The following is a 14,696-nucleotide window of genomic DNA, read 5'->3' as shown; positions in this document are numbered from 1 at the left end:
TTCATGAGAAGGCCGTCATTGACTTAACATTGGTGACCTTTTGAACTTTGGGGTCACTTTTGGGGCACTTCCTGTGGTCCTAGAAGGACAAAATTGGACTCACTCGTTCGGTGGGTGGCCAGCTTTCAGGCAAAAGTGGTTGCAAGTCAATTGGGACTTGCATGGCTGAAAAGGCCTCAGTAAAGTTGATGAGAAGGCCGTCATTGACTTAACATTGGTGACCTTTTGAACTTTGGGGTCACTTTTGGGGCACTTCCTGTGGTCCGAGAAGGACAAAATTGAACTCACACGTTCGGTGGGACGCCAGCTATCAGGCAAAAGTGGTTGTAAGTCAATCGGGACTTGCATGGCTGAAAAGGCCTCAGTAAATTTGTTCCACATACATTGGCCAACTTTTGAACTTTGGGGTCACTTTTGGGGCACTTCCTGTGGTCCTAGGATGACAACTTTGAACTCACATGTTCGGTGGGACGCCAGCTTTCAGGCAAAAGTGGTTGCAAGTCAATCGGGACTTGCATGGCTGAAAAGGCCTCAGTAAAGTTCATGAGAAGGCCGTCATTGACTTAACATTGGTGACCTTTTGAACTTTGGGGTCACTTTTGGGGCACTTCCTGTGGTCCTAGAAGGACAAAATTGGACTCACTCGTTCGGTGGGTGGCCAGCTTTCAGGCAAAAGTGGTTGCAAGTCAATTGGGACTTGCATGGCTGAAAAGGCCTCAGTAAAGTTGATGAGAAGGCCGTCATTGACTTAACATTGGTGACCTTTTGAACTTTGGGGTCACTTTTGGGGCACTTCCTGTGGTCCGAGAAGGACAAAATTGAACTCACACGTTCGGTGGGACGCCAGCTATCAGGCAAAAGTGGTTGCAAGTCAATCGGGACTTGCATGGCTGAAAAGGCCTCAGTAAAGTTGATGAGAAGGCCGTCATTGACTTAACATTGGTGACCTTTTGAACTTTGGGGTCACTTTTGGGGCACACAGCGTTTTGCCACATAAAACAGTGATTCCACCACAAAACAGCATTTTACCACATAAAATAGTGTTTCTCTTTCCAAACAGCGTTTTGCCACATAAAACAGTGATTCTGCCTCCAAACAACTTTTAGAGGCAAAAAACGCTGTTTCCAGCCAGAAACAGCATTTTGCCACATAAAACAGTGATTCCACCAAAAAACAGCATTTTGCCACATAAAACAGTGTTTCTCTCTCCAAACAGCATTTTGCCACATAAAACAGTCATTCCACCCCAAAACAGTATTTTGCCACATAAAACAGTGATTCTGCCTCCAATCTGCTTTTAAACGCAAAAAACGCTGTTTCCAGCCCGAAACAGCATTTTGCCACATAAAACAGTGTTTCTCTCTCCAAACAGCATTTTGCCACATAAAACAGTGTTTCTCTCTCCAAACAGCATTTTGCCACATAAAACAGTGTTTCTCTCTCCAAACAGCATTTGGCCACATAAAACAGTGATTCTGCCTCCAAACTGCTTTTAAACGCAAAAAACGCTGTTTCCAGCCAGAAACAGCATTTTGCCACATAAAACAGTCATTCCACCCCAAAACAGTATTTTGCCACATAAAACAGTGATTCCAGCACAAAACAGCATTTTGCCACATAATACAGTTTGTCTCTCTCCAAACAGGATTTTGCCACATAAAACAGTGATTCTGACCTCTAAACAACCTTTAGAGGCAAAAAACGCTGTTTCCAGCCAGAAACAGCATTTTGCCACATAAAACAGTGAATCCACCTATAAACAGCATTTTGGCAGATAAAACACTGTTTCTCCATCCAAACAGCCTTTAACGGCAAAAAACGCTGTTTCTAGCCCAAAACAGCGTTTTGCCACATAAAACAGTGATTCCACCACAAAACAGCATTTTGCCACATAAAACAGTGAATCCACCTATAAACAGCATTTTGGCAGATAAAACACTGTTTCTCCATCCAAACAGCCTTTAACGGCAAAAAACGCTGTTTCCAGCCTAAAACAGTGTTTTGCCACATAAAACAGTGATTCTGACCTCTAAACAACCTTTAGAGGCAAAAAACGCTGTTTGCAGCCAGAAACAGCATTTTGCCACATAAAACAGTGAATCCACCTATAAACAGCATTTTGGCAGATAAAACACTGTTTCTCCATCCAAACAGCCTTTAACGGCAAAAAACGCTGTTTCTAGCCCAAAACAGCGTTTTGACACATAAAACAGTGATTCCACCACAAAACAGCATTTTGCCACATAAAATAGTGTTTCTCTCTCCAAACAGCATTTTGCCACATAAAACAGTGAATCCACCTATAAACAGCATTTTGGCAGATAAAACACTGTTTCTCCATCCAAACAGCCTTTAAAGGCAAAAAACACTGTTTCCAGCCAGAAACAGCATTTTGCCACATAAAACAGTGATTCCACCTATAAAAAGCATTTTGGCAGATAAAACACTGTTTCTCCATCCAAACTGCAATTAAAGTGGGACATTGCATGGCTGAAAAGGCCTCAGTAAAGTTGATGAGAAGGCCGTCATTGACTTAACATTGGTGACCTTTTGAACTTTTGGGTCACTTTTGGGGCACTTCCTGTGGTCCTAGGATGACAACTTTGAACTCACATGTTCGGTGGTACGCCAGCTTTCAGGCAAAAGTGGTTGCAAGTCAATCGGGACTTGCATGGCTGAAAAGGCCTCAGTAAAGTTGATGAGAAGGCCGTCATTGACTTAACATTGGTGACCTTTTGAACTTTGGGGTCACTTTTGGGGAACTTCCTGTGATCCGAGAAGGACAAAATTGAACTCACACGTTCGGTGGGACGCCAGCTATCAGGCAAAAGTGGTTGCAAGTCAATCGGGACTTGCATGTCTGAAAAGGCCTCAGTAAATTTGTTCCTCATACATTGGCCACCTTTTGAACTTTGGGGTCACTTTTGGGGCACTTCCTGTGGTCCTAGAATGACAAAATTGAACTCACATGGTCGGTCGGATGCCAGCTTTCAGGCAAAAGTGGTTGCAAGTCAATCGGGACTTGCATGGCTGAAAAGGCCTCAGTAAAGTTGATGAGAAGGCCGTCATTGACTTAACATTGGTGACCTTTTGAAGTTTGAGGTCACTTTTGGGGCACTTCCTGTGGTCTTAGAATGACAACATTGAACTCACATGTTCGGTGGGACGCCAGCTTTCAGGCAAAAGTGGTTGCAAGTCAATCGGGACTTGCATGGCTGAAAAGGCCTCAGTAAAGTTCATGAGAAGGCCGTCATTGACTTAACATTGGTGACCTTTTGAACTTTGGGGTCACTTTTGGGGCACTTCCTGTGGTCCTAGAAGGACAAAATTGGACTCACTCGTTCGGTGGGTGGCCAGCTTTCAGGCAAAAGTGGTTTCAAGTAAATCGGGACTTGCATGGCTGAAAAGGCCTCAGTAAAGTTGATGAGAAGGCCGTCATTGACTTAACATTGGTGACCTTTTGAACTTTGGGGTCACTTTTGGGTCACTTCCTGTGGTCCTAGAAGGACAAAATTGAACTCACACGTTCGGTGGGACGCCAGCTATCAGGCAAAAGTGGTTGCAAGTCAATCGGGAGTTGCATGGCTGAAAAGGCCTCAGTAAATTTGTTCCTCATACATTGGCCAACTTTTGAACTTTGGGGTCACTTTTGGGGCACTTCCTGTGGTCCTAGGATGACAACTTTGAACTCACATGTTCGGTGGGACGCCAGCTTTCAGGCAAAAGTGGTTGCAAGTCAATCGGGACTTGCATGGCTGAAAAGGCCTCAGTAAAGTTGATGAGAAGGCCGTCATTGACTTAACATTGGTGACCTTTTGAACTTTGGGGTCACTTTTGGGGCACTTCCTGTGGTCCTAGAAGGACAAAATTGGACTCACTCGTTCGGTGGGTGGCCAGCTTTCAGGCAAGAGTGGTTGCAAGTCAATCGGGACTTGCATGGCTGAAAAGGCCTCAGTAAAGTGTATGAAAAGGCCGTCATTGACTTAACATTGGTGACCTTTTGAACTTTGGGGTCACTTTTGGGGCACTTCCTGTGGTCCGAGAAGGACAAAATTGAACTCACACGTTCGGTGGGACGCCAGCTATCAGGCAAAAGTGGTTGCAAGTCAATCGGGACTTGCATGGCTGAAAAGGCCTCAGTAAATTTGTTCCTCATACATTGGCCAACTTTTGAACTTTGGGGTCACTTTTGGGGCACTTCCTGTGGTCCTAGGATGACAACTTTGAACTCACATGTTCGGTGGGACGCCAGCTTTCAGGCAAAAGTGGTTGCAAGTCAATCGGGACTTGCATGGCTGAAAAGGCCTCAGTAAAGTTGATGAGAAGGCCGTCATTGACTTAACATTGGTGACCTTTTGAACTTTGGGGTCACTTTTGGGGCACTTCCTGTGGTCTTAGAATGACAACATTGAACTCACATGTTCGGTGGGACGCCAGCTTTCAGGCAAAAGTGGTTGCAAGTCAATCGGGACTTGCATGGCTGAAAAGGCCTCAGTAAAGTTGATGAGAAGGCCGTCATTGACTTAACATTGGTGACCTTTTGAACTTTGGGGTCACTTTTGGGGCACTTCCTGTGGTCCTAGAAGGACAAAATTGGACTCACTCGTTCGGTGGGTGGCCAGCTTTCAGGCAAAAGTGGTTTCAAGTAAATCGGGACTTGCATGGCTGAAAAGGCCTCAGTAAAGTTGATGAGAAGGCCGTCATTGACTTAACATTGGTGACCTTTTGAACTTTGGGGTCACTTTTGGGTCACTTCCTGTGGTCCTAGAAGGACAAAATTGAACTCACACGTTCGGTGGGACGCCAGCTATCAGGCAAAAGTGGTTGCAAGTCAATCGGGAGTTGCATGGCTGAAAAGGCCTCAGTAAATTTGTTCCTCATACATTGGCCAACTTTTGAACTTTGGGGTCACTTTTGGGGCACTTCCTGTGGTCCTAGGATGACAACTTTGAACTCACATGTTCGGTGGGACGCCAGCTTTCAGGCAAAAGTGGTTGCAAGTCAATCGGGACTTGCATGGCTGAAAAGGCCTCAGTAAAGTTGATGAGAAGGCCGTCATTGACTTAACATTGGTGACCTTTTGAACTTTGGGGTCACTTTTGGGGCACTTCCTGTGGTCCTAGAAGGACAAAATTGGACTCACTCGTTCGGTGGGTGGCCAGCTTTCAGGCAAGAGTGGTTGCAAGTCAATCGGGACTTGCATGGCTGAAAAGGCCTCAGTAAAGTGTATGAAAAGGCCGTCATTGACTTAACATTGGTGACCTTTTGAACTTTGGGGTCACTTTTGGGGCACTTCCTGTGGTCCGAGAAGGACAAAATTGAACTCACACGTTCGGTGGGACGCCAGCTATCAGGCAAAAGTGGTTGCAAGTCAATCGGGACTTGCATGGCTGAAAAGGCCTCAGTAAATTTGTTCCTCATACATTGGCCAACTTTTGAACTTTGGGGTCACTTTTGGGGCACTTCCTGTGGTCCTAGGATGACAACTTTGAACTCACATGTTCGGTGGGACGCCAGCTTTCAGGCAAAAGTGGTTGCAAGTCAATCGGGACTTGCATGGCTGAAAAGGCCTCAGTAAAGTTGATGAGAAGGCCGTCATTGACTTAACATTGGTGACCTTTTGAACTTTGGGGTCACTTTTGGGGCACTTCCTGTGGTCCTAGAAGGACAAAATTGGACTCACTCGTTCGGTGGGTGGCCAGCTTTCAGGCAAAAGTGGTTTCAAGTAAATCGGGACTTGCATGGCTGAAAAGGCCTCAGTAAAGTTGATGAGAAGGCCGTCATTGACTTAACATTGGTGACCTTTTGAACTTTGAGGTCACTTTTGGGGCACTTCCTGTGGTCCTAGAAGGACAAAATTGGACTCACTCGTTCGGTGGGTGGCCAGCTTTCAGGCAAGAGTGGTTGCAAGTCAATCGGGACTTGCATGGCTGAAAAGGCCTCAGTAAAGTGTATGAAAAGGCCGTCATTGACTTAACATTGGTGACCTTTTGAACTTTGGGGTCACTTTTGGGGCACTTCCTGTGGTCCGAGAAGGACAAAATTGAACTCACACGTTCGGTGGGACGCCAGCTATCAGGCAAAAGTGGTTGCAAGTCAATCGGGACTTGCATGGCTGAAAAGGCCTCAGTAAATTTGTTCCTCATACATTGGCCAACTTTTGAACTTTGGGGTCACTTTTGGGGCACTTCCTGTGGTCCTAGGATGACAACTTTGAACTCACATGTTCGGTGGGACGCCAGCTTTCAGGCAAAAGTGGTTGCAAGTCAATCGGGACTTGCATGGCTGAAAAGGCCTCAGTAAAGTTGATGAGAAGGCCGTCATTGACTTAACATTGGTGACCTTTTGAACTTTGGGGTCACTTTTGGGGCACTTCCTGTGGTCCTAGAAGGACAAAATTGGACTCACTCGTTCGGTGGGTGGCCAGCTTTCAGGCAAAAGTGGTTTCAAGTAAATCGGGACTTGCATGGCTGAAAAGGCCTCAGTAAAGTTGATGAGAAGGCCGTCATTGACTTAACATTGGTGACCTTTTGAACTTTGGGGTCACTTTTGGGGCACTTCCTGTGGTCCTAGGATGACAACTTTGAACTCACATGTTCGGTGGGACACCAGCTTTCAGGCAAAAGTGGTTGCAAGTCAATCGGGACTTGCATGGCTGAAAAGGCCTCAGTAAAGTTGATGAGAAGGCCGTCATTGACTTAACATTGGTGACCTTTTGAACTTTGGGGTCACTTTTGGGGAACTTCCTGTGATCCGAGAAGGACAAAATTGAACTCACACGTTCGGTGGGACGCCAGCTATCAGGCAAAAGTGGTTGCAAGTCAATCGGGACTTGCATGTCTGAAAAGGCCTCAGTAAATTTGTTCCTCATACATTGGCCACCTTTTGAACTTTGGGGTCACTTTTGGGGCACTTCCTGTGGTCCTAGAATGACAAAATTGAACTCACATGGTCGGTGGGACGCCAGCTTTCAGGCAAAAGTGGTTGCAAGTCAATCGGGACTTGCATGGCTGAAAAGGCCTCAGTAAAGTTGATGAGAAGGCCGTCATTGACTTAACATTGGTGACCTTTTGAAGTTTGAGGTCACTTTTGTGGCACTTCCTGTGGTCTTAGAATGACAACATTGAACTCACATGTTCGGTGGGACGCCAGCTTTCAGGCAAAAGTGGTTGCAAGTCAATCGGGACTTGCATGGCTGAAAAGGCCTCAGTAAAGTTCATGAGAAGGCCGTCATTGACTTAACATTGGTGACCTTTTGAACTTTGGGGTCACTTTTGGGGCACTTCCTGTGGTCCTAGAAGGACAAAATTGGACTCACTCGTTCGGTGGGTGGCCAGCTTTCAGGCAAAAGTGGTTGCAAGTCAATCGGGACTTGCATGGCTGAAAAGGCCTCAGTAAAGTTGATGAGAAGGCCGTCATTGACTTAACATTGGTGACCTTTTGAACTTTGGGGTCACTTTTGGGTCACTTCCTGTGGTCCGAGAAGGACAAAATTGAACTCACACGTTCGGTGGGACGCCAGCTATCAGGCAAAAGTGGTTGCAAGTCAATCGGGAGTTGCATGGCTGAAAAGGCCTCAGTAAATTTGTTCCTCATACATTGGCCAACTTTTGAACTTTGGGGTCACTTTTGGGGCACTTCCTGTGGTCCTAGGATGACAACTTTGAACTCACATGTTCGGTGGGACGCCAGCTTTCAGGCAAAAGTGGTTGCAAGTCAATCGGGACTTGCATGGCTGAAAAGGCCTCAGTAAAGTTGATGAGAAGGCCGTCATTGACTTAACATTGGTGACCTTTTGAACTTTGGGGTCACTTTTGGGGCACTTCCTGTGGTCCTAGAAGGACAAAATTGGACTCACTCGTTCGGTGGGTGGCCAGCTTTCAGGCAAAAGTGGTTTCAAGTAAATCGGGACTTGCATGGCTGAAAAGGCCTCAGTAAAGTTGATGAGAAGGCCGTCATTGACTTAACATTGGTGACCTTTTGAACTTTGGGGTCACTTTTGGGGCACTTCCTGTGGTCCTAGGATGACAACTTTGAACTCACATGTTCGGTGGGACACCAGCTTTCAGGCAAAAGTGGTTGCAAGTCAATCGGGACTTGCATGGCTGAAAAGGCCTCAGTAAAGTTGATGAGAAGGCCGTCATTGACTTAACATTGGTGACCTTTTGAACTTTGGGGTCACTTTTGGGGAACTTCCTGTGGTCCGAGAAGGACAAAATTGAACTCACACGTTCGGTGGGACGCCAGCTATCAGGCAAAAGTGGTTGCAAGTCAATCGGGACTTGCATGTCTGAAAAGGCCTCAGTAAATTTGTTCCTCATACATTGGCCACCTTTTGAACTTTGGGGTCACTTTTGGGGCACTTCCTGTGGTCCTAGAATGACAAAATTGAACTCACATGGTCGGTGGGACGCCAGCTTTCAGGCAAAAGTGGTTGCAAGTCAATCGGGACTTGCATGGCTGAAAAGGCCTCAGTAAAGTTGATGAGAAGGCCGTCATTGACTTAACATTGGTGACCTTTTGAACTTTGGGGTCACTTTTGGGGCACTTCCTGTGGTCCTAGAAGGACAAAATTGGACTCACTCGTTCGGTGGGTGGCCAGCTTTCAGGCAAAAGTGGTTTCAAGTAAATCGGGACTTGCATGGCTGAAAAGGCCTCAGTAAAGTTGATGAGAAGGCCGTCATTGACTTAACATTGGTGACCTTTTGAACTTTGGGGTCACTTTTGGGGCACTTCCTGTGGTCCTAGGATGACAACTTTGAACTCACATGTTCGGTGGGACACCAGCTTTCAGGCAAAAGTGGTTGCAAGTCAATCGGGACTTGCATGGCTGAAAAGGCCTCAGTAAAGTTGATGAGAAGGCCGTCATTGACTTAACATTGGTGACCTTTTGAACTTTGGGGTCACTTTTGGGGAACTTCCTGTGGTCCGAGAAGGACAAAATTGAACTCACACGTTCGGTGGGACGCCAGCTATCAGGCAAAAGTGGTTGCAAGTCAATCGGGACTTGCATGTCTGAAAAGACCTCAGTAAATTTGTTCCTCATACATTGGCCACCTTTTGAACTTTGGGGTCACTTTTGGGGCACTTCCTGTGGTCCTAGAATGACAAAATTGAACTCACATGGTCGGTGGGACGCCAGCTTTCAGGCAAAAGTGGTTGCAAGTCAATCGGGACTTGCATGGCTGAAAAGGCCTCAGTAAAGTTGATGAGAAGGCCGTCATTGACTTAACATTGGTGACCTTTTGAAGTTTGAGGTCACTTTTGGGGCACTTCCTGTGGTCTTAGAATGACAACATTGAACTCACATGTTCGGTGGGACGCCAGCTTTCAGGCAAAAGTGGTTGCAAGTCAATCGGGACTTGCATGGCTGAAAAGGCCTCAGTAAAGTTCATGAGAAGGCCGTCATTGACTTAACATTGGTGACCTTTTGAACTTTGGGGTCACTTTTGGGGCACTTCCTGTGGTCCTAGAAGGACAAAATTGGACTCAGTCGTTCGGTGGGTGGCCAGCTTTCAGGCAAGAGTGGTTGCAAGTCAATCGGGACTTGCATGGCTGAAAAGGCCTCAGTAAATTTGTTCCTCATACATTGGCCAACTTTTGAACTTTGGGGTCACTTTTGGGGCACTTCCTGTGGTCCTAGGATGACAACTTTGAACTCACATGTTCGGTGGGACGCCAGCTTTCAGGCAAAAGTGGTTGCAAGTCAATCGGGACTTGCATGGCTGAAAAGGCCTCAGTAAAGTTGATGAGAAGGCCGTCATTGACTTAACATTGGTGACCTTTTGAACTTTGGGGTCACTTTTGGGGCACTTCCTGTGGTCCTAGAAGGACAAAATTGGACTCACTCGTTCGGTGGGTGGCCAGCTTTCAGGCAAGAGTGGTTGCAAGTCAATCGGGACTTGCATGGCTGAAAAGGCCTCAGTAAAGTGTATGAAAAGGCCGTCATTGACTTAACATTGGTGACCTTTTGAACTTTGGGGTCACTTTTGGGGCACTTCCTGTGGTCCGAGAAGGACAAAATTGAACTCACACGTTCGGTGGGACGCCAGCTATCAGGCAAAAGTGGTTGCAAGTCAATCGGGACTTGCATGGCTGAAAAGGCCTCAGTAAATTTGTTCCTCATACATTGGCCAACTTTTGAACTTTGGGGTCACTTTTGGGGCACTTCCTGTGGTCCTAGGATGACAACTTTGAACTCACATGTTCGGTGGGACGCCAGCTTTCAGGCAAAAGTGGTTGCAAGTCAATCGGGACTTGCATGGCTGAAAAGGCCTCAGTAAAGTTGATGAGAAGGCCGTCATTGACTTAACATTGGTGACCTTTTGAACTTTGGGGTCACTTTTGGGGCACTTCCTGTGGTCCTAGAAGGACAAAATTGGACTCACTCGTTCGGTGGGTGGCCAGCTTTCAGGCAAAAGTGGTTTCAAGTAAATCGGGACTTGCATGGCTGAAAAGGCCTCAGTAAAGTTGATGAGAAGGCCGTCATTGACTTAACATTGGCGACCTTTTGAACTTTGAGGTCACTTTTGGGGCACTTCCTGTGGTCCTAGAAGGACAAAATTGGACTCACTCGTTCGGTGGGTGGCCAGCTTTCAGGCAAGAGTCGTTGCAAGTCAATCGGGACTTGCATGGCTGAAAAGGCCTCAGTAAAGTGTATGAAAAGGCCGTCATTGACTTAACATTGGTGACCTTTTGAACTTTGGGGTCACTTTTGGGGCACTTCCTGTGGTCCGAGAAGGACAAAATTGAACTCACACGTTCGGTGGGACGCCAGCTATCAGGCAAAAGTGGTTGCAAGTCAATCGGGACTTGCATGGCTGAAAAGGCCTCAGTAAATTTGTTCCTCATACATTGGCCAACTTTTGAACTTTGGGGTCACTTTTGGGGCACTTCCTGTGGTCCTAGGATGACAACTTTGAACTCACATGTTCGGTGGGACGCCAGCTTTCAGGCAAAAGTGGTTGCAAGTCAATCGGGACTTGCATGGCTGAAAAGGCCTCAGTAAAGTTGATGAGAAGGCCGTCATTGACTTAACATTGGTGACCTTTTGAACTTTGGGGTCACTTTTGGGGCACTTCCTGTGGTCCTAGGATGACAACTTTGAACTCACATGTTCGGTGGGACACCAGCTTTCAGGCAAAAGTGGTTGCAAGTCAATCGGGACTTGCATGGCTGAAAAGGCCTCAGTAAAGTTGATGAGAAGGCCGTCATTGACTTAACATTGGTGACCTTTTGAACTTTGGGGTCACTTTTGGGGAACTTCCTGTGGTCCGAGAAGGACAAAATTGAACTCACACGTTCGGTGGGACGCCAGCTATCAGGCAAAAGTGGTTGCAAGTCAATCGGGACTTGCATGTCTGAAAAGACCTCAGTAAATTTGTTCCTCATACATTGGCCACCTTTTGAACTTTGGGGTCACTTTTGGGGCACTTCCTGTGGTCCTAGAATGACAAAATTGAACTCACATGGTCGGTGGGACGCCAGCTTTCAGGCAAAAGTGGTTGCAAGTCAATCGGGACTTGCATGGCTGAAAAGGCCTCAGTAAAGTTGATGAGAAGGCCGTCATTGACTTAACATTGGTGACCTTTTGAAGTTTGAGGTCACTTTTGGGGCACTTCCTGTGGTCTTAGAATGACAACATTGAACTCACATGTTCGGTGGGACGCCAGCTTTCAGGCAAAAGTGGTTGCAAGTCAATCGGGACTTGCATGGCTGAAAAGGCCTCAGTAAAGTTCATGAGAAGGCCGTCATTGACTTAACATTGGTGACCTTTTGAACTTTGGGGTCACTTTTGGGGCACTTCCTGTGGTCCTAGAAGGACAAAATTGGACTCACTCGTTCGGTGGGTGGCCAGCTTTCAGGCAAGAGTGGTTGCAAGTCAATCGGGACTTGCATGGCTGAAAAGGCCTCAGTAAATTTGTTCCTCATACATTGGCCAACTTTTGAACTTTGGGGTCACTTTTGGGGCACTTCCTGTGGTCCTAGGATGACAACTTTGAACTCACATGTTCGGTGGGACGCCAGCTTTCAGGCAAAAGTGGTTGCAAGTCAATCGGGACTTGCATGGCTGAAAAGGCCTCAGTAAAGTTGATGAGAAGGCCGTCATTGACTTAACATTGGTGACCTTTTGAACTTTGGGGTCACTTTTGGGGCACTTCCTGTGGTCCTAGAAGGACAAAATTGGACTCACTCGTTCGGTGGGTGGCCAGCTTTCAGGCAAGAGTGGTTGCAAGTCAATCGGGACTTGCATGGCTGAAAAGGCCTCAGTAAAGTGTATGAAAAGGCCGTCATTGACTTAACATTGGTGACCTTTTGAACTTTGGGGTCACTTTTGGGGCACTTCCTGTGGTCCGAGAAGGACAAAATTGAACTCACACGTTCGGTGGGACGCCAGCTATCAGGCAAAAGTGGTTGCAAGTCAATCGGGACTTGCATGGCTGAAAAGGCCTCAGTAAATTTGTTCCTCATACATTGGCCAACTTTTGAACTTTGGGGTCACTTTTGGGGCACTTCCTGTGGTCCTAGGATGACAACTTTGAACTCACATGTTCGGTGGGACGCCAGCTTTCAGGCAAAAGTGGTTGCAAGTCAATCGGGACTTGCATGGCTGAAAAGGCCTCAGTAAAGTTGATGAGAAGGCCGTCATTGACTTAACATTGGTGACCTTTTGAACTTTGGGGTCACTTTTGGGGCACTTCCTGTGGTCCTAGAAGGACAAAATTGGACTCACTCGTTCGGTGGGTGGCCAGCTTTCAGGCAAAAGTGGTTTCAAGTAAATCGGGACTTGCATGGCTGAAAAGGCCTCAGTAAAGTTGATGAGAAGGCCGTCATTGACTTAACATTGGCGACCTTTTGAACTTTGAGGTCACTTTTGGGGCACTTCCTGTGGTCCTAGAAGGACAAAATTGGACTCACTCGTTCGGTGGGTGGCCAGCTTTCAGGCAAGAGTGGTTGCAAGTCAATCGGGACTTGCATGGCTGAAAAGGCCTCAGTAAAGTGTATGAAAAGGCCGTCATTGACTTAACATTGGTGACCTTTTGAACTTTGGGGTCACTTTTGGGGCACTTCCTGTGGTCCGAGAAGGACAAAATTGAACTCACACGTTCGGTGGGACGCCAGCTATCAGGCAAAAGTGGTTGCAAGTCAATCGGGACTTGCATGGCTGAAAAGGCCTCAGTAAATTTGTTCCTCATACATTGGCCAACTTTTGAACTTTGGGGTCACTTTTGGGGCACTTCCTGTGGTCCTAGGATGACAACTTTGAACTCACATGTTCGGTGGGACGCCAGCTTTCAGGCAAAAGTGGTTGCAAGTCAATCGGGACTTGCATGGCTGAAAAGGCCTCAGTAAAGTTGATGAGAAGGCCGTCATTGACTTAACATTGGTGACCTTTTGAACTTTGGGGTCACTTTTGGGGCACTTCCTGTGGTCCTAGAAGGACAAAATTGGACTCACTCGTTCGGTGGGTGGCCAGCTTTCAGGCAAAAGTGGTTTCAAGTAAATCGGGACTTGCATGGCTGAAAAGGCCTCAGTAAAGTTGATGAGAAGGCCGTCATTGACTTAACATTGGTGACCTTTTGAACTTTGGGGTCACTTTTGGGGCACTTCCTGTGGTCCTAGGATGACAACTTTGAACTCACATGTTCGGTGGGACACCAGCTTTCAGGCAAAAGTGGTTGCAAGTCAATCGGGACTTGCATGGCTGAAAAGGCCTCAGTAAAGTTGATGAGAAGGCCGTCATTGACTTAACATTGGTGACCTTTTGAACTTTGGGGTCACTTTTGGGGAACTTCCTGTGATCCGAGAAGGACAAAATTGAACTCACACGTTCGGTGGGACGCCAGCTATCAGGCAAAAGTGGTTGCAAGTCAATCGGGACTTGCATGTCTGAAAAGGCCTCAGTAAATTTGTTCCTCATACATTGGCCACCTTTTGAACTTTGGGGTCACTTTTGGGGCACTTCCTGTGGTCCTAGAATGACAAAATTGAACTCACATGGTCGGTGGGACGCCAGCTTTCAGGCAAAAGTGGTTGCAAGTCAATCGGGACTTGCATGGCTGAAAAGGCCTCAGTAAAGTTGATGAGAAGGCCGTCATTGACTTAACATTGGTGACCTTTTGAAGTTTGAGGTCACTTTTGGGGCACTTCCTGTGGTCTTAGAATGACAACATTGAACTCACATGTTCGGTGGGACGCCAGCTTTCAGGCAAAAGTGGTTGCAAGTCAATCGGGACTTGCATGGCTGAAAAGGCCTCAGTAAAGTTCATGAGAAGGCCGTCATTGACTTAACATTGGTGACCTTTTGAACTTTGGGGTCACTTTTGGGGCACTTCCTGTGGTCCTAGAAGGACAAAATTGGACTCACTCGTTCGGTGGGTGGCCAGCTTTCAGGCAAAAGTGGTTGCAAGTCAATCGGGACTTGCATGGCTGAAAAGGCCTCAGTAAAGTTGATGAGAAGGCCGTCATTGACTTAACATTGGTGACCTTTTGAACTTTGGGGTCACTTTTGGGTCACTTCCTGTGGTCCGAGAAGGACAAAATTGAACTCACACGTTCGGTGGGACGCCAGCTATCAGGCAAAAGTGGTTGCAAGTCAATCGGGAGTTGCATGGCTGAAAAGGCCTCAGTAAATTTGTTCCTCATACATTGGCCAACTTTTGAACTTTGGGGTCACTTTTGGGGCACTTCCTGTG

The sequence above is a fragment of the Centroberyx gerrardi genome, chromosome 4 (assembly GCF_048128805.1).
Source record: "Centroberyx gerrardi isolate f3 chromosome 4, fCenGer3.hap1.cur.20231027, whole genome shotgun sequence".
Classification (NCBI taxonomy): domain Eukaryota; kingdom Metazoa; phylum Chordata; class Actinopteri; order Beryciformes; family Berycidae; genus Centroberyx; species Centroberyx gerrardi.
The sequence above is the reverse complement of the archived record's forward strand: the minus strand, read 5'-3'. Positions refer to the sequence as shown.